Source organism: Choristoneura fumiferana, chromosome Z (assembly GCF_025370935.1).
Source record: "Choristoneura fumiferana chromosome Z, NRCan_CFum_1, whole genome shotgun sequence".
Classification (NCBI taxonomy): domain Eukaryota; kingdom Metazoa; phylum Arthropoda; class Insecta; order Lepidoptera; family Tortricidae; genus Choristoneura; species Choristoneura fumiferana.
Window position 1 is genome coordinate 1,536,207 of NC_133472.1, and position 27,914 is coordinate 1,564,120.

Below are 27,914 nucleotides of genomic sequence, written 5' to 3' on the forward strand. Positions count from 1 at the left end.
GCACGTACTCTTACGCTATGGCAGATTTTAATGGAAGCGACTGTATTTCTAATGAGAACGAGCGGAGTTTTGCAGGTGGTAGGACCTTGTGCAAGGTCCACCCGGATTGCTACCACCATCTTGGTCGCTAATCCTGCCGTGAAGCAGCAGTGCTTGCACTGTTGTGTTTCGGCGTGGAGAGTAAGACAGCCGGTGAAATTACTGGCACTTGAGGTATCCCATCTTAGGCCTCTAGGTGGCAACGCATCTGCAATCCCCCTGGTGTTGCAGATGTCTATGGGCGGTGGTGATCTCTTACTATCAGGAGACCCACTTGCTCGTTTGCCATCCAGTCAAATAAAAAAAAAAAGTCTCCTGAAACACGTATCTCGTGTACTACGATTAATTAATTATTTTGTAAGATTAATAAACACAAAACATCTTCGTTATATTCTCATTTAGCTTAAGGCTTGAGCTCATACTATTTTATACGAAAGTGAAATCACAAATCGAACACGGAACTGTTGAAACGCATCGCTATTGGCGAAACGGGAAACGCACCAGGAAAGGTGCGTAGGGATTGCGATAGCGGATACATATCAGGAACGGGTCGATTCTGTGCCGGAACAGCGGAAGAACACTTCCACAAACAGGCGGACACTAGATAAGCTATAAGGAAAATGAATTTAGCACTAAATAGATATATTGTGAACTAGCTTTTGCCCGCGACTTCGTCCGCGTGGAATAATAACTTTGGGAAGTATTTAATTTATTTAGGATACCTATTCTGCCAATAATAGCACATAGAAACTTCCACAGTTTACTGAAAATAACCTATTTTTATACATTGCTATAAATATAAACTCTTTTTTTGTTCTTTCATCATCCATACATCCATATTCTTTGGTAAAACATAAATATTTTGCGGGTGGCCACATTTTAGCAATACGACGTGGATTTTACCCTACCAAAAAAGGACTAATTATTATCCTTCATAGTGAACTCTTGACACCTAACGTCCTTTATTGTAAGTTAGGAGGGTAGGATTATAATTAAAACGGCATTTTTACTAAGCATAGCTACACATATTTCCGATTAACACACTTATAGTAAATTTGTTTGTAATTCCTTAAGAACTTTCATCCCCATATTTTCAAGTAGGTAAATAGCTCGAAATTTTAAAAGCGCCGGAAAAAATGTTTTTTCGTGTTCCGTAGCTGAAAAGAAAAAATGGAACCCTTTAGGATCACTTTGCTGTCCGTCCGTCTGTCTTTCTGTCAAGATCCTCTATCTCGTAAACGCACGGAGTATCAATCAATCAATCAATCATTTATTGTATCGGTATCGAATTGAGATTAAAACCCTAAACTATGGTCAATAGTCCCGAAAGCTGTGAAATTCAAACTTCTAAGTCAAGGCAATCAAAAGCTAAAATCTGAAAATCATAATTTTTCATGTCTGACTGTCTATGTCTCAATAAGCCATCTATAATAACCCCACATTGCGTACATTTTGCTATGAGTTTAAAGGGCACTGCTAACACTGCATCATCTCCTCTGCTAACATCCCCTCGCCGGTAAAAATTTCAAAAACGCTTGAACAAATATCTATTTATTTTATTATAATGTCCAAATGCCAAGTTTCACAAAGAACCATCGATTTATCATCGACGATGACGAACTTCCATATAAAATTTCATCCCTTAAGCTATTTCACCCCCTCACAGGGAGAATTTTAAAAACGCGTGAACAAACATCTATTTACCTCTTATCACGTGCCCAAATGGCTAGTTTAATAAAGATTCATCGATTTATCTTCGATAATGACGACCTTCCATATAAACTTTCCGCCCCTATTTCATCCCCTCACAGGTCGATATTTAAAAAAGCTCAAACAAAATATCGATATATTTCTTATTGAGTGCCTAAATGCCAATTTTCATAGTTTTCTTCGACGGCGACGAACTTCCACCATATTAAGTTTCATCCCCTTTTCAACCCCTTAAAACCTTTTTTTCGCAATAAAAGGTAGCCTATGTTCTTTCCCAAGGCCTATTCTATCTCTGTACCAAATTCATCCAAATCGGTTCAGCGGTTTAGGCGTGAAAGCGTAACAGACAGACAGACAGACAGAGCTACTTTCGCATTTATAATATTATATAGTATGGAAGTATGGATTGAGTGCCTAAATGCCAATTTCATAGTTTTTATCTTCGACGGCGACGAACTTCCATCATATTAAGTTTCATCCCCTATTTCAACCTATTAAAACCTTTTTTCGCGATAAAAGGTAGCCTATGTTCTTTCCCAAGGCCTATTCTATCTCTGTACCAAATTTCATCCAAATCGGTTCAGCGGTTTAGGCGTGAAAGCGTAACAGACAGACAGACAGACAGACAGACAGACAGAGTTACTTTCGCATTTATAATATTAGTATGGATAGTATGGATAGTATGGATAGTATGGATTATACTTTTTGCAATCTTAAACGCTGACATTTTGTTAATAATGAAACTTTAATTTATATATTTTTTTCTAATTATTCTTCAGAATGGATTTTCATTTACCCAGTTCAAATAATGTATCAAGGAATTTAAATTTAATAAACAATTTAGAATGTAAGAAAATTACAGTGCCCTGGCAGGGTATCATGTGCTTGCTGGCATCTTTACTTTAAGATCTACAATAATGGGGAATGTCTGAAAATTTTTAAAATGTTGTAACTTCTTATATCAATAGGAATAACAAATAAATCAAAAAATAAATATCACGCGACAATTCACACCAATTGACCTAGTCCCAAAGTAAGCTTAACAAAGCTTGTGTTATGGGTACTAAGCAAAGGATAAATATAATTATATAGATAGATACATACTAAAATTCATAGTGAACACCCAAGACCCGAGAACAAACATTCGTATTTTTCATACAAATATCTGCCCCGACACGGGAATCGAACCCGGGACCTCAAGCTTCGTAGTCAGGTTCTCTAACCACTAGGCCATCTGGTCGTCTAAAAACGCTAGGAATAACCATTCTAATTAACAGAAAAAAATATCAGATTTATAAGTAGCATCAATTAATTTAAAAAAATGAATGAGTTTTCTTTACCGCCAAATTACCACAGTCCGGTCGTTTACGGGTTGTTGGCTGTAGTAACATATTTTTGAGTGGTTCGAATAGTTACTTATTTTTCCACTTGACTGCACAAATTGGTATTGAAAATTTGTTTGAATTGCGTGGACATTAAACGTTTTTTGAACGGCTAAAGCCGCTAAAGCCAATCCCTCGTCGCTAGGTTTGGGGAGACCCTTACTGTCACACGTCAAAATAAATTAACAAAAAAAAAGATTTCGTCAACAAACAAAAACATCAATATAAACACTTAACAGGATTGGTCTCGGCGCGTGCGCCCTTGGAATCACTTCCTTGGCCGGCCGCTTCCTCATATAGTTTGTCCAATCACTGTACCTTTTAAATGGTCTTAATATCCTTTCGATGTTGGCAGCAGACACAGAAGCTTCAAATTTAGAAAACAACTAGTATTTAGTGTATAAATCAAGGAAAAACTAAAATATTGCCACCTGCTAAAATTTATTCCTTGCTTCTTTCCATTGTACGGGTTGCCTGGAAGACATCACTCTGAAGCGATAATGCCGCCTATTTATTGCTTACTTTAGAAAATCTCTAATCTCTATGTATATACCTATGTTTTCTATACTGCTTACGGCGCTGGTGTGCAATAAAGAGTTATTGTATTGTATTGTAATATTTTACAATTTCGGTCCAGTTTTCTATCTAGAACCTGATTCTGGTGTATCTACACCAACTGCATAAATGACTGTAATCCTATATCTTGGCAATCGCACTAAAGTTCACTAAACAATCTAATTTAATATAATATTATTACTTGTGAGATATATTGTGTTTTCATGCGATGGCCAAGTCAATCTGTTTATTTGAAACATAAGAGTGATATTGATATGGTCACTATATGACGTTAGGGTAGTTTATTTCGTAGCCTTAAGCCGTGGTGGCCGAGTGGTTTGACCTATGGCCTCTCAAGCAGAGGATCGTGGGTTCAAACCCCGGCTCGCACCTCTGAATTTTTCGAAATTCATGTGCGGAAATTCATTACATTTGAAATTTACCACGAGCTTTACGGTGAAGGAAAACATCGTGAGGAAACCTGCACAAACCTGCGAAGCAATTCAATGGTGTGTGTGAAGTACCCAATCCGCACCGGGCCCGCGTGGGAACTACTGCCCAAGCCCTCTCATTCTGAGGGGAGGCCTGTGCCCTGCAGTGGACGTATATAGGCTGGATGATGATGATGATCCGTTGGGAATATCGGGTTACACAATAGCGTACTTATTCTAGAGATCAAGCTGTGCATACCAAATTCCAACCCCTTAGCGGCTGAGCTTGGAATAGCGACCAACACAAACTTTCGCATTTTTAATATTAGGATTGCTTCATTTAGTTTAGGCGATGTGGATTAGGGTCGCGCGGGTCAGTTCCAAACTAGTTCTTTGTGCATCTGTCATGCGACGCCAACCGGTTGTACCGTTCTGTCAAGGTGACTCGTTTGTTGGACTCTGGCTCTGGGAAGGCCTTATGTTTGTATACGTCGACGACATCTTTGGTAAAATATGCGATTGATTCAGTGCTTGCTTCGCTGTGATCCGTAACTGTGAAAAACCGGTCAACCGTAGTTCCCGAACTTGCCTTAACTTTGCCTTAGAAATCATTTTTTACAAAAACTTAAAGTGATCAACCGATTAAGTTGAAAATAATTTTTCTACAAAGTTTTTGTTGAGCCTAACTTCCGTGTTTTTTTTCATGTTTTTTAGAAGTGCGGTTCAAAAGTTAGTGGGGGGGACACATTTTTTTTAAACTTTCGGAGTGAATATCTACAAATTATTCACTTTAAAAAAATATAATTCTGATTTTTAGTAGCTGAAACGAATTAAATATGTACATTATTATTTTTTAAACCTAGGATACAATATTTAAATTGTTTATTAATAAATTAAATTAAGTTTTACAGTCAATGTGACAGAGGGTAAATTTGTTAGCATTTTTATTGTTTATCGCTATCCCGCGCGGGAACTATGCAATTTTCCGGGATAAAGACTATCCTATGTCCTTCCCCGGGACTCGACATTATCTGTGTACCGAATTTCATCGAATTCTAAATGATGAGATAACAAACAAAACAAAGTTTCGCATTTACAATGTTAGTGGGATTCTATAATTGAATGTAATGCTATATCCTTAAGCCATTGTAATGATTTAAATCTAAATTTACTCCGGGGCAACTCGGTTATGCTTTTAGGTCATCGACATCTATGTACCTTACGGCACTAGACTGGCTGTTTGGAACAAACGTGCGGCGCATCAATCATCAATATTACTTTGACACAACCCCTGTCACGGACGTCAACAGACTATAGTGAACTGTTCACAAAAGCGCGCTGTGAACTGTTTTTGTGCGCCGTTTTAAAAGAAACATGCAGTCTGGTACATAGATGTCTATGTTTTAGGTACTCCTAGCTTATGGCACTTGTCTCACCGCCAGCGAGGAAACGATTGGCTATCGACTATTTTCTCGCTCAAGAAACGAACAAAAGATATAAGATCCTGTGTGAGTAAAAGAGACACATATATTAATAGTTGATCGCTGGCTGTTCACACTGTCGGCGAGAACTCGCTCTTACATCTTTTGTCGCAGCGACAAGAGCTATAAAACTCGCTGAGCTATAGATACTCGCTCAGCGATGTCAGGTTGGCGGCCGCCCCGCACGAGCGAGTCGAGTGGAGCGAGTAATCGCCCGTCGCACGCGAACACTCGCTTACAGCCGAGCGACAAAACTACACTCGCTTCTCGCTGCTCGCCCACTCGTTTCTAGTTACTCGCTCTACTCGCTTCTCGCTCATCGTCGGCGGTGGGACAAGTGCCTATATGATGGTAATGTTCTAGTATTCAATGAATTCTGCGGTAATTTATGACGAGTTAAACTGTGAACATGAGGAAATCAGTGTGACCGCATTAGTGAGCGGATTATCACCGTATTGATTTACCTATTACGTCAGTGCAGGCGCGTTCGGGGAAATGCGACGGCAATATTTATCAAATTTGAGATACCCTCTTGAACAGTAGTTGCAGTGGGTAATGTTTTGTCATCGTCTTTTGTCGGATAAGTTCTTATTTATAAATAAAAAAATAAAAAAATATCATGGACACTTGACACCAATTGACCTAGTCCCACACTAAGCAAAGCTTGCACCTACTATGGATATTAGGCAACGGATAAACATACTTATATAGATAAATACATATATACAGAATCTTTATTCAGTTTAGCCTAAATTATTTTCAATTACAGTAGAAAATTATAACCTAGTCAAATAACTCGCCCCTCGCCATTCCCGCCACAAAGGTGCCCTTAACGCTCACGGCATTTCCACGTTGGATAGCTATGGACAGCCTGTGCACCAGAAATGACTCGGAGCGAGGGTCCTCCCCTCTTTGCCTCAGTCGACGGCCCAAATCACCCACAAAACGCATACACATACATATTAAACATCCAAGACCCGAGAACAAACATTCGTGTTATTCACACAAATATCTGCCCCGGCCGGGAATCGAACCCGGGACCTCAAGCTTCGTAGTCAGGTACTCCAACCACTTGGCAATCCGGTCGTCAAAACAGTGCTACACCTCAACGCCGCTTGCTCTCCAATTTCCTACCAATCTGAAACTCCAATTCAACCCCGCAGCTCGCGGAGACCAAAGGCCGTTTAATCACTAGTGAACGATAGCGGATTCCAGGAATTTGGTAGATAAAAACGCACCAAATAATATCAACGGTAACGAAGCCGAACCGTTCCGTCAGCAGCGGTCATCGGTCAGCCCAATTTGTATCAATTGTAAATAATTAAAACGGCCCGGCGACACGGCAGCCTCGCTTGTACACGATGTACTCGCAGATTTAAGCGAAGGGGGCCTACCACGCTCTCTTAATACGATTCAGTTTAGGCTATAAACTGAATTGCATCGCTGTTTCGTACCACGACGTTACTTTTGCGATTCAGTTCAAGCACGGTTCAGCGACAGCGATACAGACATTTTCATTCACTCACTTCAAGCGGTTTTCGTACCATGACGCTTAATTTGAGTGGGAATTGAATCGCTTCAGTGTCAAATTTAGCGATTCAGTATAAGTTACTCATTCTGTTAATTCTTTTGGATCGCTTTTTTTCAACTAATGAATTTAAAGAACTTTTAAACTTATATTCAAGTTTTATAACTTTTCATACGTACTCACGACATTGTGCTTCTTAACTCCTCATTCACAAAACTAATTTTTCAGTAAGAAAAGAGACTTGTGGATTAGTGACAGCGTAAACATTTTATTTGTAATCAACACAACGGTTGCTAAGAACATGGAATGACATAGATTTATGGTTTTCCAAAATAAAGAGGTTTTAGTATACAATATTTGGTTTGCATATAGCGGCATCCCTTTCGCGACTTAGCGTTTCAGTTTCAGACCAGAGACAATATCGGTCTTTCATTCACTTGTAAACCATTGAGACTCAGCTCTAAGAAATAAACGTCGTGGTACTAATTTCGACGATTCAGTTTAGATGCCTAAATTGAACTGCTCTGCGTTTGGATCGTTTATGAAAAGATCATGGTAGGCCCCCAGGTCGTACGGGATGAATGCGAGCAAGGACTGCTAGAAACATGAGATGCTTTGAATACTTTTGCCGCTAAACTAGGGTTCTCCCCACTGTCAAAGCGAAATCAGAAACGTCGCGGTCAAACAGAACTATCGACGCTTTTTTAGGGTTGTGTAAGAAAAAAACAGATCCCGTATAGGATCACTGTCTTTCTGGTTGCCCGTCTGCCCCGGCTACAGACAATTTGCTCAGAAACCACTAAATCAATTGGGTCAATAATTGGTGTAATTTATCCCCAAAATTTAAGAAAATTAAATAAATACAAACTTGCTGTGTTACATACATATCAAATAAAAGGGCTTGTTATGAAAATCTTAATCATATCTTCATTTTTTCTTAATTTTTAAAATAAATTTGCTCGTAAACAGTGTCGTAACGTGCTACCTTGGTTGCAAACCCCCAAATAAAACCCAAAATCTTTTGTTCTTGTCATGAAACCCAAGGTCGGTAAATGAGTCATTGCGCGTACTGCTGCTGCTGCTGCACGACCTGCGCAAAGAGCGCCAAGAGCGCAGCCAGCGGTATAGGCAATTTATGTAAAAATATTAGTTTTTCTGTTACAATACAAATATACAATTTCACTCACAAATGTGATTATAAACATTGTACGTCGCACGGGCGGTACTGGAATTACGAACATCGACTCATTAAAGCCCGTCTTCGACTTCGGGCTTCTAATAGACTCTCGTTCGTAATTCCTTATTTACAGCCCTTAAGACACAATGTATTATTAGCATGGATTCAGGTGATCCACATTTTAATGCCACAATCCGATTGCGTTAATGCCCATTGGTTCAGCGGACGCTGCGTCCGCGCCGGGGCATCGCAATGAGGCGAGCAATTTGTCGATACACGGCAAATCGCGCGGGCAGGCCGCGGGTCGTTGACCCTGGCCGTTCTCTGGTCTAGACCGGCGGACGGCCTTTTTTATACTTGATCTCACACCAAACCAAATGAAAAATTAAGACAGATTCTGCCAACACAGTGGAAGCGCAGTTTTTTTTTATTTTATTTTTTGTTAGGAGGATGAATTAGTTAAGTCTTTGGTTGCAGACCCCTACACTACAAAGTGCAAAATTCTAACATCTTATCTTGCCGCTGATGCTTATATTATTAAATACGAGAGTGAGAGGGACGGTACGATACGAACTTCGATTTTCGAATTTCGTAGTAGCCCCCTAGCAACTCTCAGGTACACTGTACAGTCGAGTTCATAAAGTTGTGAGCAAAATTTTGATCAAAAATATCTAAAATCGACTCTATTATTAACGTGCGCGCGTTCAGATATTTTTGATCAAATTTTACACCAATTGTGTGAAAATTCTTTCTTAACGCACATTGCGCAAGTATGATTGAGCGTATAGTTTGGAATGACATATGATAGTTTTAATCCCGGAAAAGTGGACAGTTCCCGCGGGATAGAGATAGACGAATTATACGCGGACAGAAATAACTAATCGTTAAGGCATTAACCACCTCCGTCTAGACTTTGTACTCACTCGAGAAGCTAAAGCCAGCGTATCTTATCACAGGCATTAACAAAATCAATTTACTTTCGGATAAAACGGACATATACAACCGGACGTCACAAGGACGTTCCAATATCAAAATGATCCGACATAGGACATAGTATTTACTCTTTGTTATCAACGGTGATCGTACTTTTTCCAGCATTCTTGGTGCAATGACGTGAAATGACACACGTCAGCGACCTAGGGTTGTCGACGTGTATAATATGATTGACGTTTAAAATTATGTAATATTATGTTGTCATTGAAAATGAAATACTTTTTTTACCATCAGTTATTATATTATCTATATATATTATATCCCAAACGAATACCTAACGCGGCCGCGCGGCCGGCAGGGAAACTTCTCTTAAAGGTAAACGTCCACTTGTCGGTGTCGTACGCATCGGACGCATCGCACGCAACGGATCGTAGTATTCTTTGTTAAGAAACTCATATAAGTGCGTCCACCTGTCCGCATCGTAAGCATCGCACATTTCTATACAAAGCAACAAATCCGATACGTCCGAAGCGTACGATGCGGATAAGTGGACGCCTACCTTAAAACGAGTCATTCACCAATGCCGGTGACTCAGCAAGAGTAACCGCCGACGGCAACCAAAGTAATTTCGGGAACACCGCCACAGGTGCAACTGATAGGACCGGCAGAAACCCCAGCGAAACTACCGTATCCACCTCCGACAGAATTGCACGTGCGCTACAGGCACAGAATATATATATAACAGTACTAACGTAAACGTACAGAATGGCCAAGCTACGCCCCGCACCGGTTCGAGTTACCCCACCCCTCAAGCGCAGATTGCAGGAAAACCGCAGGAAAGCAGTCGGGTGCGCGACGCGATGTACCTATGTCGGCCGCACGGCACTAAGTTCGGCAGCAATAATTTTGCGAAATGGTAACGGTACCCTACCTACTTCCTTTTTCTAAATAAATAATGATATCTGAAAGTATCGCGATTAATACATGAAATAACTACCTACCGAATAATTCGTTTAAGTTTGTAGTCGTATATCTATTTTAATTGAAAATAATAATGCTTAAATAAATACACAGACAGACACATTTTAATTAGGTTTAAATTAATAGTTAAGATTAACGATTACATTGATTTGCACTATCTAAGCCATACCTAAGTCATCTAAGTCATTGGTAGCACTTGTTAGGATTTTGCGATAGTTAGCCCTGTGTATCTTACGCACACATAGACGCGTGTACAGACGTCGTCGTGCCTATGTAGATGCAAGAACGCGTATTTTGTACGGCGTAGCCGCCGTGTACGAAATACAATTATCTTTATATGTATCAATATATAGAAAATGGGTGAAATAAAATTGTGGGAAAAAGAAATTAGACCATCGGAATATACAGTACAGATGCTTTATTACACATATGACCCGATAATAGAATTTCAGGCAAACAGCGAAGCAGAATTATGGAGCGCGTTACATAGAATATTAGACAATATAAGTAATTCGGAAGCCACAACACTGTGTAGAAAAATATTAACAATATATAGGGAATATAGGGGTTGTAAATAAAGAAATACTAACCAAAATTTAGTATTTTTATTTATGTAGCACTACACAAAACGAACAATGGTTTGGAGCACATGGCACAATAAAAACTGTCGCGATATGAATTGTAAATATCATGTGGAAACACGTATTCAATAATAAGAAATGATGTATAATTAACACAGAAACCGCGCACGCAATCTTTGCACATTACAATCGCCGGGTGAGTGTAAGCAGGATAGTAACCTTTGATAAACATTTGCACGGCGCCACTGTAGTCCCGGAACTGATCGTAATGGTCACGGAGCAGAGAGCACTCTTCCAGGGAGAGAAAGGACGGAGGCCCGCTGCTAGAGTTGACGGAAACGCGACGTACATCGTTGGTCTGGAGCGGAACAGGCTTGACAGAAGCCGATGCGGCAGGCACTTGAACATCGATGAGTCCGGGCGGACGATCAGGAACACTGGGCATGAGGTCAGGGTCAGGCTCGTAGCGAATAGAGGGAACGTGCCCGCGTTCCTCTGGAGTAGGCGGTATTACAGACGGAGACTGGAGCGCAGTTTCCATGATGGTGACCGAATCGACAGCGCACTTAGTATTTTCCATTATTAAGACAACCGTACCGAACGACAACTGGATAGTTAATAAATATGTATAATGTTTTATTTTATTATTCTTAATTGTCAATAAAAATAATAATGTAGAGTGCACTGTTAACAAATTGATACTACTATTAACTAAGTACATACCGAAATCATAGTGAAGGAACAAAAAAAAAGTTTAAACATTTTATGCGCATTTTTAATCATTAAAAATGAACTAACTTTGAGTGGTAGATCTACCTATGTATTTTCAATTTCATATTCCATTTGTATCCTGTTCTACCGTTTTGCCCAAAATGTATATGACAACACTGCACACCACTGAATAGCTTCGCCGGCGTGTGCAGGTTTCCTCGCGATTTTTTCCTTCACCGTAAAGGTCGTCGTAAATTTCAAACGTAGACGTTAGACGGACGGACGGACGTCCTATGGCTGATATGATGAAAACTAATCTGAATACAGAAAAGTATAATCCGGAAAATGTGTAATCGTTTTTTTATCACGCAAGTCACATGACGACATTATCCACTTGCATTATTATCGACCGGGTAAATATTTTGCAACAAAAACGAACACACTAATTTGGCAATCTATTAGCTAATCGCTATTGTATTGTAATGGATTAATTAACTATATAATCGGTACAAAGTAATAATTAGCAGGCATTCAGTTTTTTTTTTTAATAATCTTACACGCTCAATTACCCAAAATTATGCAATACGTCACCACAGCAATCATATAAATCAGGGTTTCTCAAAGTGGGGATTCGATGGTGGGGCTTCGCGAAGACTGGCACGATGATTAAGATTGGTTTTTGCAGTCTTTTTGTATGTTTTAACTCCAAATTTGTTACTTATTTGTTGTTGTTTGTTTCAGTTTGTATTTTCGTGCGTTGGCAAGATGATTCTTACCTATATTTGTTACCCTTTATTGAAATATATTATGATGATGTTTGAAATAAAAATAAACTTAGTTTCTCCAACAGTCAATTTTATTACTGTCTTTCAGGGGGGGGGGCGCCGTTGCTTTAAGTGTTTACCGTGTTTACAAATAAAAATATAAAATAATCTATATGAAAACTAATTCCATCATCATCATCGGCCTATCTTAGTCCACTGCTGGACATAGGCCTCTCCAGTTGCACGCCACTGAGCACGATCCTCGGCCAGTCTCATCCAGTTCTAACTAACTAACTAACTAATTCCATACCTACCTATTTCCAAATGCATCAACTTTTATCGCGAAATGGTTTTCTTTAAGCTTTCAGTCAAATCTAATTTATAAAAATACCATTAATCAATACTTTAATACCAGGGGCCTACCATGACCTTTTCATAAACGATCCAAACGCAGAGCAGTTCCATTTAGGCACCTAAACTGAATCGTCGAAATTGGTACCACGACGTTTATTTCTTAGAGCTGAATCTCAATGGTTTACAAGTGAATGAAAGACCGATATTGTCTCTGGTCTGAAACTGAAACGCTAAGTCGCGAAAGGGATGCCGCTATATGCAAACCAAATATTGTATACTAAAACCTCTTTATTTTGGAAAACCATAACTCTATGTCTTTCCGTGTTCTAAGCAATCGTTGTGTTCATTACAAATAAAATCTTACGCTGGCACTAATCCACGAGTCTCTTTTCTCACTGAAAAATTAGTTTTATTAATGAGGAGTTAAGAAGCACAATGTCGTGAGTACCTATGAAAAGTAATAAAAGTTTAAAAGTTCTTGAAATTTAAAAAAAATCCAAGTAAAACTTAAAATTCCAAAAGAATTGACAGAATGAGTAACTTATACTGAATCGCTAAATTGACACTGAAGCGATTCAATTCCCACTCAAGTTAAGCGTCATGGTACGAACACCGCTTGAAGTGTGTGAATGAAAATGTCTGTATCGCTGTCGCTGAACCGTGCTGCCGTGAACTGAATCGCAAAAGTAACGTCGTGGTACGAAATAGCGATGCAGTTCAGTTTAGAGCCTAAACTGAATCGTATTAAGAGAGCGTGGTAGGCCCCCAGACCATTGAAAGCTTAACCCATCTATAGGTTCCATAATAATATTATAAATGCGAAAGTGTGTTTGTATGTTTGTCCGTCTTTCATGTCGAAACTGAACAACGGATCGACGCGATTTTTGGCATAGTGATAGTTTATGGGCCAGAGAGTGAAATAGGCTACTCATTATCCCGGAAAAATCGCGCGCAACAGCCGCGGGCAAAAGCTTTCATGTATATAAACTAAGTGACGCCACCGATATATATTTCGTATCAGTAAAACCAAATACGGCAATAAAATTAATTAACTCATTTAATTGCGTGCGATAAAACGGCTATAATGGTCACGTGGGTCACTGAGCTGAGTCATAACATTACTGTTAAACCCACAACCTAACAGCGCAGGATAAAAGTAGTACTGAGTACAGAACAATTTCTAATGGCTGGCCTATTATAATTTCCACTAATAGCATCAAAATAAATCCGGAATCATCCCAGCCTACACCTGTACGTCCCACTGCTGTGCACAGGCCTCCTATCAGAATGAGAGGGCTTGGGCCGTAGTTCCCACGCGGGCCCAGAGCGGATTGGGAACTTCACACACACACCATTGCATTGCTTCGCAGGTTGTGCAGGTTTCCTCACGATGTTTTCCTTCACCGTAAAGCAATAAAGTGTAAGCCTTCACCGTAAAGTATAAGCAATAAACATTTGTGCTATTATCTATCTATTCTGTAACGCATATGGACTGAAGGCCCTTTTTGGTGACCTGGCTGGCGTGACACCCCGTAACGACCAGATGGCCTAGTGGTTAGAGAACCTGACTACGAAGCTTGAGGTCCCGGGTTCGATTCCCGTGTCGGGGCAGATATTTGCATGAAAAATACGAATGTTTGTTCTCGGGTCTTGGGTGTTAATATGTATTTAAGTATGTATCTATCTATATAATTATATTTATCCGTTGCTTAGTACCCATAACACAAGCTTTGCTAAGCTTACTTTGGGACTAGGTCAATTGGTGTGAATTGTCCCGTGATATTAAAAAAAAAACTCGGTTTTATTGTTAGTTTCAGTGTTTTAGGGGCTGTTTCATCATCCATTGATTAGCGTTAACGGACGGTTAAATGCGATGCCGTCTCCGTCCATCCGAACAAAACAAATAGAGACGGCATCACATCTAACCGCCAGTTAACACTAATTAATGGATGGTGAAACAGCCCCTTAGTCCTATTATTGTAAGGTGGTGTTCTGGTGGTACTGATGGAACAAATTAATCTCTCTTTCTCTCTTTCAGCAGGGCACAAGCGAGCAGAGCGGCGCGGCTGATGTGCTGCCTTGTAACCATTCTGCGGAGATCGTCCACCAGTTGTGCAATGATACCCGCCCCAGCGCCCGCTGATCGAAAATCGAGTTCCTCTCTCTCGAAGACATTTATATCTAAGGCGTATTATAAAGTTAATGATTATATCATGGACAGGGATATATTGAAATAATTACGATCCGCATTAGCGATCCCTTCAAATAGCGAGCCTACTGTGTTTAAAATAAAGTTGTGTAAAATACTTGTGATGTATATCATTTAATAATATTGTAAATCTGTTTAAAAAAATATATACATCGTTGAGTTTCTTGCCGGATTCTTCTCAACAGAGGTTTTTCCGAACCGGTGGTAAATTTTTTTTGACATTCATAAGTGCTTGTTATAGCCTAAATTTAATAAAGATATTTTGAATTTGACTATGACTTTGACTATTGAATAACATGAGCGACAGCGAGACGGCATGTAACAAAGTTCGAATTTAGCACTTCACTTCCAACCCCTTCTTCCGTGGGATTAATTCTGATGTGACCCCGCCCCGCCCACCAAATCACTGTGTATCTTCAGTAGACACAGTGCAGGCTGGTTGACTCATCAAGTAACTAGTAGAAGATCCAAACTTGAAAAAATCTGCACCGGTCTGACAATAGCATGAAATGTATTATATAATAAATTTGGTATATTAGAAATGGTTTGGCTAAAAAATCCTGGACAGGCTATTTTTTTAAATATTTTTTATTAATTTTTAATTAAATGCAGACAACCCATATATCAACAATAAAACTTACGTTGATTGATATACAATTTGTTCTATTATCTGGACGCTGTTTTGCAATAATGTGTTAACTCTGATTAATTCTGCAATACAATGTCAAACCTTAGAAAAAAAAATTAACAGTTGATTGCAAAATGACAGTGAGTTGACTTAGTAAGTATTGCAAAACAGAGTCCATCTAATCAAGTGAAAGTAACTGACATTGACATAACTGTTTAAGTTTATACCTGGCAACCCAGTAGTTCCTCCAAAAACCCCACGTCTCCTTAAGTTCTATAGATTTTATACTTTAAGTCAATATAAAATTTTCTTATTATCTCGAAGATGCAACAAAAAATTATGAAAATCAATTAAAAAATAATTATATAAATATATCCTGTCCAGGATTTTTTTTAGCACACCCATTTCTAATATATTTTCTAATACGAAATTCATTATCAGACCGGTGCAGATTTTTTCAAGTTCGGATCTTAGACCAAACGTCAAGTTGCAGATGTCAGTTGCGCCACTCATCGGTTGTTGACGTGTCGTGGGAGCTTTTGCGCATCCCACACTGACAAATTGCTGTAAAGACCATTAATAGTCGTATACCATATACCATACTTTGCGTATACAGTAGTGGCGTGGCGTCAGATATTTCCGTGGTAAATCCAAAGCAAAGATCGCTAAATCCATATCCCTACTTAATATTATAAATGCGAAAGTAACTCTATCTGTCTGTCTGTTACGCTTTTACGTCGAAACCACTCAACCGATTTTGATGAAATTTGGTATATAGGTAGTTTGAACCCCAAGGATCAACATAGGATACCTTTTATTCCGGTAGAGGGCGCCACCGCGCGATAACCTAGCTCCGCGCAGACGTAGTCGCGGGCATAAGCTAGTATAAAATATTTAATTCGTATAGAATCAGCCATCCATACTAATATTATAAATGCGAAAGTGTGTGTGTTTGTCCATCTTTCACGCCGTAACGGAGCGACGGATCGACGTGATTTTTGGCATAGAGATAGTTTATGGGCCCGAGAGTAACATAGGCTACTTTTTATCCCGGAAAAATGCACAGTTCCCGAGGGAACAGCGCGCGATAACCTAATACCACGCGGGCGGAGCCGCGCGCAAAAGCTATATAAATTCTGTATGCCTTGTTGTTCCATTTTGTAAATAATGGACAAGCCGATGGGTATAGAGTTCTATGGACGCTTTGCCACTGGTATACAGTCAATCAAAATAGAACGACACCGAAGGGACACCAATATTCGGTCAGTAAAGACGGTTCATCGTTATAACCACTGTTATTTTGATAAATGAGATCGTGTTGTGACTTCTTTGTTGGTTATTCCATCCGATATGTTGTTATAAATGATGTCGTTATAAACGGGTTTGGCTTATCTCTAAGCAGCGGACACTAAACATCAACATGGAATGAAATGTCCCACTTTGGAGTCTATTAATTATTGTTATAGTAGGCTTTTTTGTTTATTTTCTTTTTAATACAAGTTTCCGCTGACTATACTCGCCGTCCGTGTCGCTCTCTCTGTGGGTTTCATAAAAAAAAGACAGACCAACTACGAACTCCAGACGCATCACTGAGGGTCGAGAGACAAAGGGAAACCACCTAGTACACTATTTTCCCAAGAAAGTGGAGGTTCACTGCTGATCCTCACGGCCACGCATGACAGCGACTTAGAAAACATACTTCCATTGTCATCTACCGTACATTATGTTTGCCAAATTTGAAGTCGATCCGACCACCGGAAATGGGCTAAAATAAACTAGCAGATTTGACCCAGCAGACAGGACAAATTATGCCCTGTTCACATTGTTCCAGTAAAATCGTGCCAGTGCCGATACATTGCGGGATCATAATCCAAACGAGTACACAAGATCGATCGAGCACCGCAGTGTCTTGCTACTGGAGCGGTTTGGTTTGTTTTGGTATGCTTGTAATACTGCCCTCCTGAGCCAAAAGGCACCTTTTGAAAAAAACCACTTGAATTATTAATACTATTGTGTAGCTTAAGACATTCTGCATCACATAACTCAAAAGTGTGTTTTAGGGTTCCGGAGCCAAAATGGCAAAAACGGAACCATAGTTTCGCCATGTCTGTCTGTCCGTCCGTCCGCGGCTTTGCTCAGGGACTATTAATGCTAGAAATAGCCGTTATTTTGCACGAATGTAAACTATGCCGATAAAATGGTACAATAAAAGAAATAAAAATTTAGGTTACCTCCCATAGACGTAAAGTGGGGGTGTTTTTTTTCTCTCATCCAACCCTATTGTGTGGAACATCGTTGGATGAGTCTTTAAAAACCATTCGGGGTTTGCTAGGACGATTTTTCGAGTCATTGATTTTTTTGCGAAATATTCAACTTTAAAGTGCAAAGTTTCATTAAAATCCAGCAATTAAAAAATTTGAAAAATTCAGGATGGTAGTAAGTATATCAAACTTACAAGGAAAACTATAACGGCTAAGTTTTCTTGAGAACTATTAGTAGGTTTACTCTTAAATAGCAGCCTAAGGTATAAAATAAACCTAAACTTGGAAGATTCCGTATAAAATACGAAATCCTTAGAAAAATATTACTTATATTTTTCGTAATGGCAACGGATCCCTATTTTGGGCGTGTCCGACACGCTCTTGGCTGGTTTTTATTTTTTCGAGGTAGCGCCTTTTGGCTTAGGAGGGCAGAATATACATCCGCGCATACGGTTACTGAATCGCATCGATCTATAAATCCGTACGAACGGACCGCAGACCGGTCATAGTGAAAGTGGAAATGCGACGATCGCAATTTCCCAGGAAACCACATTTCACTGTACGCGGAGTCGCCGCTCGCCGATGGTTTTCCGCGTCGGCCTTGTAAGGAGATGCTCGGATCTCTGTTCGATTTGAAACCATGTTGATTGTCCTGCCACCGAGCGGCAGTGCAGCGAGGAGAGTAAGATTGCCGGTGATATTAATAAGCACGTGCGATATCACATACGATAGACAGAACCCCCACCAACAAACCCCGTCCAGGGGCGAGTACACTATATAGTCGCGTGTGTGACCGGGGGTCCTATCCCGAATCGGTCTTTTGAGTAGGGAGCGCAAATGTCACTGTGATGCTACTTAAATCATCCATAAACGATGTCAAGGCCTTATATTATTATAAGACAGAAAAAAAAGTTGTTCAGACTTAGCTGAGGTTGGTTCTGATAAAAGAGTATTTTTTAAAAACATAAAACTGCATAAAACATCCAAATTTTCTTGACGTCAGGAAAACGTCACGAAATCTCGTGAGGAACAAATCGTAATTCGAACCAACAACAAAGATTATATGACTTTTTATCACATTTACCAAAAGGTGTTATATATATTTAAACACAATATTACTTATTTTTTGTCTTGAAATAGCGTCAGGAAATATACATAGTTTTTTATAAGTGGACAACTGAAAATGGACATCTTTTCGAGAAATACAGAAATAGTCATAGAGCTCCTTCATATCAAATTTCAAGTTTCTATGAAAACCCAGGGGTTTATCCAGAGTCGTTCTAAAGTTATGGTGTGACAAAGGAAAATACGGATTACTTTTTATACCTATAAGTTACAATACTATCAGTGTTTTCTATTACAAACGTTATGTTGTTGAATATCGGATAACTCTCCAATAATCTCGTTAATTTCCAACCCTACAAAAAATATAAAAGTATACCCCGACGTTTTACTTTATGAAGTTTTTCTGTTGAATAACAAATCTGCAGCGTTTCAACTCAAACCGCCTTATTCACTGGCTGGCCTTATGCATTCGACCTTGTGCTTTCAGACGAGGAAAAAAAACGATTCGTGAAATTGCCGTCTTTAGACTAAGTGGCTTATTACGAGAAACTAAAAAAAAAACTTCCATTTGTCTCTAATTGCAGTTTCTTAAAGATTTCTTAAGGAGTCCGGCTTAATGAAGCGTGAACATCTGCATCTTTGTTGTATAAATAAGTTTTTGTCAAAAATGTTATTTTTAATACAAGCTTTTGTTGCTGACTGTATTTTTTATTGGCTGTACTTGCGTTTTTATCTAAATTACTATACGAATACACTGCACTGGGTCGATTCTAGGGTAGGCAGTTGCCAATGAGGGCTATCGCGTATGAATTCACCACTAGAGGCGCTAGTGTAGCGTGAGGTCTCCGAAATGTCAAATCTCATAGTTTTTGAGTGAGCTACGCGGGTTTATTTATAAATAGAATAATTTTGTGAATATTTTGCAATATCTGAAATTAATTATGGCAAATATGCGTTCCGGAGCAATGAATGTCTGTGTTTTGAGACAGTTTTGTCTTTCGGAAACTTTTGTCCTCCCTTTTTTCCGAACAAAACGGGGACTATGCAACGCTGTGGCATGCTCGATATTTATATGGTACGGTTTTAAGGTGTATTAAATATGATTTAATCTAAACTTTGTTTTCACGCCCGTAATAACAGACTTTCAAACCTCTTAAATACTTAAAACCTCACGCAACAGTGCGCCATCTAGTGAGACAAAAAACGATAGCCCTCATTGAAGCACTAGCCCTGCTGCCTACTCAACGCACGGCATAGAATAGTAGAGACGTTGAAACTTTATCTACCGTTCAGAATCCCACTTGGAAGTAACTGAGCGCCAGGAGAGTATTAAAGTACCTGGGCGACCGAGCCTTGCTCGGGCTACAACTCGATAAATGGGCCAATCAACTATTTCACCGACACTTGGAGCGTCTCCTGCGTTACCAAAATTGTCTCTGGCGTTACCAAAAAAAATCGCACTTCCAACAAGTTATTTCACGTTTAATAGGTTGAACTTACGTAGGATGGCATGTATTCGTGTACACCATCTATTAAGATTGGTTTTTTGGAATCTTTTGTATTTTTATTTCAATTCCAAATTTTTTACTTTTATGGTCATCCCGTAAAACCGAAATTCAAAATACAAAACTGAAATATAGATGCACAGAAAAACAGAGAAATAAGACCATCACTGGAATCGAACCCAGGTCCTCGGTAATCCGTACCGCGTGCTATACCGCTACACCACTGATGGTCAACAACCATTTTCTTGGTCAACAACCGATTTCTGTTTTTTCTGTGCATTTCAGTTTGTATTTTCAATTACCATCTATTAAATTACAGAAAACATGTTTACTTACAAAAATCTGCAATTGTTTGAAAAATGTCGCAGACAGATTAGTGTGGGTAAAAAAAGTTGATCGGCCCAAATAAGCGTTTTTCCTATCCAAGAAATAAGACCATGTTAGATCGACTTGTCATCCCCGAAAACCCCCACATACCAAATTTCATCAAAATCGTTGGAGCCGTTTCCGAGTTTCTGATTGTATATTATAAAAATACTAGCTATCTAGCTAGTTTATCGCTATCCCGCGGGAACTCTGCAATTTTTGGGATAAAATCTATCCTATGTCCTTCCCCGGGACTCAAACTATCTGTATACCGAATTTCTTCTAAATCTGTTCAGCGGTTTAGACGTGATTGAGTAACAAACATCTAAACATCCAAACATCTTCACAAACTTTCACATTTATAATATTAGTAAGATATATACAAGCACTAGCTTTTGCCCGCGGCTTCGCCCGCATGCAATTCGGTTAACGCGCGCTGTTCCCTCGGGAACTGTGCATTTTTTCGGGATAAAAAGTAGCCATATCACACTCTGGCCCATAAACTATCTCTATGCCAAAAATCACGTCGATCCGTCGCGCCGTTTCGACGTGAAAGACGGACAAACATACACACAAACACACACTTTCGCATTTATAACATTAGTATGGATTTCTCGTTTAAAGGCATCCCATTAATGAACTAAAAGAATTTCCTTGCTCACCCGCGACCTTACGATAGCTAAGCCTATGCAAAATATGCGTGTTCATGCAGTTCCTCCACCTCCACACTGTAAGAACACACACAAATCACACAAACCCATCTATCACCACCACCATTACACTGACGCGTTTCGAACTCAACCCATCCCATTAACATAAACTCCATAGAACACTATTATATTCAGGCAATCTCAACTCCACAAAAAGTTGAACTAACCTCTACCATGATCCCTCCAATCATCCGACCCGTGTCTTGTGACAGCTATTACACGCAAAAAGAGACAAAAAATGCAATCGTGTGGTTACCGTCACGCCATCTCGAATTAGCAGTGACAAAAACATGGACGCGGCGCGGTGTCTCGCGCGATGGCCGCGGTCCGGTGCAAACAGGGTTGCCGTACGTCAGGATTTGTCCTGACATATAAGGATTTTGACCCTTTGCCAGACTTGCCAGGCGTGGCAAGTGTTAGGGTTTTTAGAAGAGAACTCATGAAATAAAAACTCAGTAATTAAATAAAGGAATAAACGAATTACAAAAAGGTACTACCAATCCACAACAAGTTTCGTCAAGTAACTTAAACTATAAACAAGAAAAGACATACAATTGTAAAATTGTTATTGTAAAGTTGTAAGTTGTTGTTGTAAGTTGTAGTTGTGTTGTTGTGGTAATTAAATATAGTATTATGTCTTCCTAGCGGGACATCCCGATTTTCAGGGGTCTGAGGCCGCGTCCCGACTTGTACCTAATCGGGAAGCTAAATATCCCGATAAATCAATAAAATGAAATATCAGTATCATTAGAAAATAAGAAATATGTATATTTTACGCATCAGCATCACATCACTATATCGAATGCGACAAATCATTCAAAATAGCACGTATCACATCACTAGCGCTAAAGGTTGGTATAGAATTGATTTTTATGCCTTTGGTTTTAATTCTAGAGAATGATGAAAAAGAGAAATCAGAGACGTGCGAGCGAGACCGCTCCGCGATGTCCGCGATCATGATATTTTTGTGCAATAAAGTGTTAAGTTGTAAATGTTTTTTGTTTATCCCAATCTACAACCCTACATCCCGATTTGTATGCCTTATGCACAAATTTAAAAAAAATCGGACCTGGCAACACTAGTCCTCACGTACATTTATTACAAAGTTTACACAGTTTCAATGATTAAAATAATAAATAATTTATTGAATCAGGCGTTACGGATGTCGCGATGTACGCGACCTTATAAGACACTTGTGTGTAGTGTGGAGGAACTGCATGAACACGCATGGGCGTACGCAGAAAACCCCCCCCTGAAAATTGTATGTCCTACAATATATTATGCCCCGTTTACCTATGAAGCAGGATCCCTTGCGGGTGTTTGCCCTACACACTACATATATCTGTGTTTCATGTAGGTGTCTTTTTGTAGTGTGTATGACAAAACAAGCGCGGGCGATCTGACCTAAAAATCTGACTTGCCCCCCCCTAGGCCAGAAGCTAAGTACGCCCTTGTGAACACGCATATTTAGCATAAACTTAGCTATCATAAGCTCGCGGGGCGGGTGAGTAAAGAAATTGTTTTAGTTCATTGAAATAATAAATGTAACTAGTATAATCAACAAAAGGAATAATATTTCTTGTAATAAAATTTAAAATAGAATAAATTACAGCTAAAGAGATATCAATCAGCGCTGCGCCATTCGTTGTTCAAGCTACAGCCAGGTTAATGTCAGGATTTTAATCAGGACACGTAATTTTTCCACATGACAACCCTAGAAGCGCGGCGACTCGCGCGATGGCCACGGACCAGTGTAAACAACTCTAAAGCCGACCTCAGATTTTAAGCTATAGTTTTCGTATTATTTAACCCTTAATAAGGCCCCATTTATTGAAGCATACTACCACAGAATCAAGAGCAGCTATCGAATACATACCTGACAATAGTAGATTGTACAACAAGAGCATAAAACGGGCCATTTTACCCGAGGCGTTCATATAGCCACCCGAGCCGGTACGTACGTATCCATGTTACATACTAAGTACAATACTATTAGCTTCTGTAATTCTCGGTGGAGCAAATGATAGCTTCAAATGAAGGTTTCCAGTCGAACAAAATATGAAAATATCGCTAAAGTTGTAATGAATAATTGCCATTGTATCTGGGGGGCACGCAGTGCCCCGCCAAGTCGAGCAAAACAAAAACAAAGGCACGGCCGTACCATACTTTTCTCGGAGCCATTCAGGCTATTTTCAACATTTTCTTTTTCTCAGAAACGTCAGTATTCGTCAGGTTACTTCAGTCAACCTCAGCATCTACCCATCAATACGGCGTAGGGGAAGTTCGCATCGAATCCTACTAATATTATAAATGCGAAAGTTTGTGAATGAGTGAGTGAGTGAGTGAGTGAGTGAGTACTCGTATGTTTGCTACTCCTTCACGCTGAAACAGCTGGACGGTTTTGGATGAAATTTGGTACGAAATAACAACCCCTACGCTTAGTCATCAAATTTGGTATGTTGGTAGCTGCACGTCTGGAATAACACATAGGCTAATTTTATCCCGATATTCCACGGGATAAAATATTGAAATTTCAACCGCTGGGTTTAGTGTAATTACACTTTGGAAAGTAAAACAACCTCAATGAAGACCACGACATAAATTTTGGGAATACGCAGGGGAATTTTGCAAAATCCCGGAATTTCAATTGCTACTACCAGATCGAATACTTTAAACGTGCGAAGCCTCGGGTAAACTCTAGCTATCAATATTGTTTTAACATTTAAGAATAAAACCTTACACAATTAAAACAAACAACACTGATAGATAGCGTACGGGCGCGGGTAGGCGTACCGTGGTAACAATTAAACATAATTTATCGCGCGGTTTATTTGCGATTGCGCGAGGCGTGACGTCAGAGCTGACTCAGCGCAGAACATATGGTGTGACCTAGCCTAGCTCATCTGGAGGCGCCCGAGTCGTTCTAGGTTACTCTGAACCCGGCGACTTGCCGACATGCAGATGTATTACCAACCGACAAACCACTCTGTTCACCCGGTTTGTTGGTTAGTAATATAACTTTTTTTATTACTAACCGAACAACTATCTACGGATTAACTAATGGTTTGTCAGTTGGTAATAAGCAAGTGACAAACCGTTAGTAGGAGAACCTTGATATTTTTTTCCATTTTCATAACCAGAACCTCCTGTTAATGTAATATCGATTTTGATGAGAACATAGGCCGACGGCAGACGTGATGAGTCGGCCACAAGCCTTTATTTAGTTTCACCTGTCCCGTTGTCTATCTGTCTGTCTGTAATGAAATCTGGCAAGTTAAATTCGACCAACCTCAAGTAGTTAGTTGGATTGACATGAAACTTGGTATACTTATGTAAATTGAATGACAATAGAATAATCTGCTAGTGACATACATCCTGGTAGTTCGGCTAGGATCGTCTCCACAGGACGGAACTCTTCAACGGTTAATGGCATCGACTTGAAACTTTGTATGCAAATGTAGTTTGGGTGACAATACAAGTACAGTCAACAAAAAGTACAGTCAGCAAAAAAATGATTTTTTTTACTAAAAACTAATTTTTTTGGAATCAAAATATCGCCAAATATAAAAATTTGCACCAACAATATTAGCTAAGATATGAATATGTTTGCTTGTATACTCAGCGGCACAGAATTTCACCCACTCAACATACAAATCGCAACAAAGCGCAGTGCTTACACTGTTGTGTTTCGGCATCGAGAGTAAGACAGCCGGTCAAATTACTGGCACTTGAGGTATCCCATCTTAGGCCTCTAGGTTGGCAACGCATCTGCAATCCCCCTGGTCTTGCAGGTGTCTATGGGCGGTGGTAATCTCTTACCATCAGATGATCCAATTGCTCCTTTGCCATCCAGTCGAATAAAAATAAATAAATAAAAATACATATCACAGAAATTGCATGGTTGCCGATGAATAATGCAAACCCAATTCTGAGGTAACTGGCAATTGCAACCACTAATACATTTATATCATACATACAATTACACAATTACGAAAACTATTACTAACTTTACTATTACCAGACAATGCAATGCATTGGTAAGTAAAATTATTAACAAAGCAATAGTACATTGTGTCTTAAGGGCGGTAAATAAGGAATTACGAACGAGAGTCTATTAGAAGCCCGAAGTCTAAGACTGAGGGCTTTAATGAGTCGATGTTCGTAATTCTAGTACCGCCCGTGCGACATACAATGTTTTTCATCACATTTACGAGTGAAATTGTATATTTGTAAAAGAAAAACTAAAAAAAAAATCAAAAATTGCCCATACCGCTGACTGCACTCTTAATATATATTGCACATAATTTATATTGTTGTAAGTAATTACTTACTGTATAAAGTATAAATCAATTGTAAAAATAACAGCTGGTTGTACAGTCACCAGCACCAATATCTGACACAAGAAAGCATACATAAATATCTGCTACAACTCAAATTTATGGGCCGGTAGGATTTGGCAAATATTTTTGCATGCTGTGTTGTGGCAGATATTCAATGCTGGTCTAAGTTCACTAAAATAATTTCCAAAATTTAAAACAGTATTCTCAGCTGGGCCTGTAGAAATATGTAAAAAGTTTTACATCCCACAGTTATAATATTGTTTATTTTGGTTAGAATTAGATTAAATTGACCACAATTATCAAATGGTCAATTATGTTTGAATCACAATTTCCGTAACATCCAACTTAAATGCATACTGCATGCATACTCAGTTCTTTAACAAAGCGAAGCTGCACCAACAAAATAAAGTTGTTGTTTTGAAAATACACACTGAGACATGGATGCACAGAAAAACCAGAAAAAGAGACCAGCGCAATCCATATAACCCCTACACCACCGCTGGACAGGACTCTAGACACAAATTCCTCCTATGCACACATATCTCAGGTTGCTTTTTTCTCTATTACGCTACTTAAGCAGCAGCACTAGCAACATCTATGTTTCGCTCTCATCGAGAGACGTCACATTCTTTCGGAACTAACCGCTCACCCAGACAAGAGATCCATGTTTCAGTTAGTATTTTCGATATGGTTTTCACGGGATACCCGTAAAAGTAACAAATTTGGAGTTGAAATAAAAAATACAAAATGATCAGAGGCCTTATTGTGTAACGCGCGGGCTCTTGCCATCGCTTTCACCATCTCTTTCTGTCACCATCTTACACCGTTAGACAGATAAGTATAACTAATGCGATAGCAAGCATCCACACATTAGACAATATGGCCTCTGATCAATTGTTGGCTCTAACAACAGACATCTGGCAAAGCCATTTGCATATACAACTTCTTTGGCCTGTCCCGTGTAGGGAACAGAGCAAGCACCCATGAGGCTGACATGATCACCTGGAGTGCTCAAAGCCTCATCAAAAATTAAAAAAAAAACTTTGATAACCTTTTTTTTATTTTGTCAGTTGGTAAATCAATCATAACTGGATGATTTAAATAAAAAGAAGTGTCAATAAATAAAAAAAACTTGTTATTTTTAAATTGCTAGGGTTAAATTTTTCATATTATTATAATAACAGCTATGGTACTAAAAATAAGTTCAATAAACTACATAAATGGTGAAATAATTAGTTTTGAGTCACTGCATATTTACAACAAAAAGACACATTTGTGAGCAAAAAATCAACCTTATAAACTTAGGAACAAACAATCTCATTGGATCTAGTTTTAGTCATAGGTGCTTAATTGAAATTTCTTTGAACAGACAAAATAATGAATGACCTAACAACTTGCATGATCAGTTTGGTCATGTATTTTGAGTATTAGTCAAACATTTTAATAACAAAAGAATAGGTGTACTTTAGCAAGTCATCAGTTGACTTTTTAAAATCGTTTTATGCCTAATATATTTGTGATACACTGTGTATGACTTGTTCAAAATGATCCTAGTAACCAGATAGAGTGGGTAAACAACGCCAGTCTATGCAATTTTGAGGCTAATTCTTCACTCCGAATAATACAGTTTAACGAATTCGTGTGAGACGCTCAGTAAAATCTCATGAATGTAGCAAAGATGAAAAAAATACGTAAGTAACTTACCAGCAAGTTTAAAGTTTCACAAGGAACACTTCACAAAAATGTAAGTTGATTACGAATACACTGTCCGGAAACGAATTCACACTGCACAGTTCAAATTAGGAATTATAGGTATTATGTTTACAGCGCGCTTTGCTCTCGATTTGAGCTACCGACCGTTCAAGACATCACATCAGCCCATCGGCCATTGCATTGCTTGCTTCACAGACTACTTCACCTCGCTCGCTGGCTGGCGCTTACAATCGAGAATCGACGAATCAACACGACAAAACGAACGATCAACGACAACGAAGCGACGGACGACGAACATCCGCCGTCATTTCTTTTTTTCTACTATATGTTGCCATGGTAAAAAAAACATTTTCTTCTATAGTGAAGAAGAATTCAGTGAAACGTTTTATATCGCAAGCTTAGTTTCTAACTGTTTTAACCGATATTAAAAACTGTATGTTACCACTTTTCTAAGAACTAACTTTGATGTTGTACCTTTATTTGTTTGAAA

General features: G+C 39.1%; 1 protein-coding gene across 8 annotated transcripts in view; it reads right to left on the reverse strand.

Moving 5' to 3' along the window:
• The window catches only part of LOC141434748 (uncharacterized), a 201,254-nt gene extending 173,628 nt beyond the window's left edge, over positions 1 to 27,626 (reverse strand). For all 8 annotated transcript variants that reach the window (XM_074097288.1, XM_074097371.1, XM_074097583.1 and 5 more), the window contains exon 1: positions 27,416 to 27,626. The gene's annotated coding sequence lies outside the window, so the exon portion shown is untranslated. The remainder of the gene's footprint in view (positions 1 to 27,415) is intronic.
• Between the last annotated feature and the right edge of the window lie 288 nt (positions 27,627 to 27,914).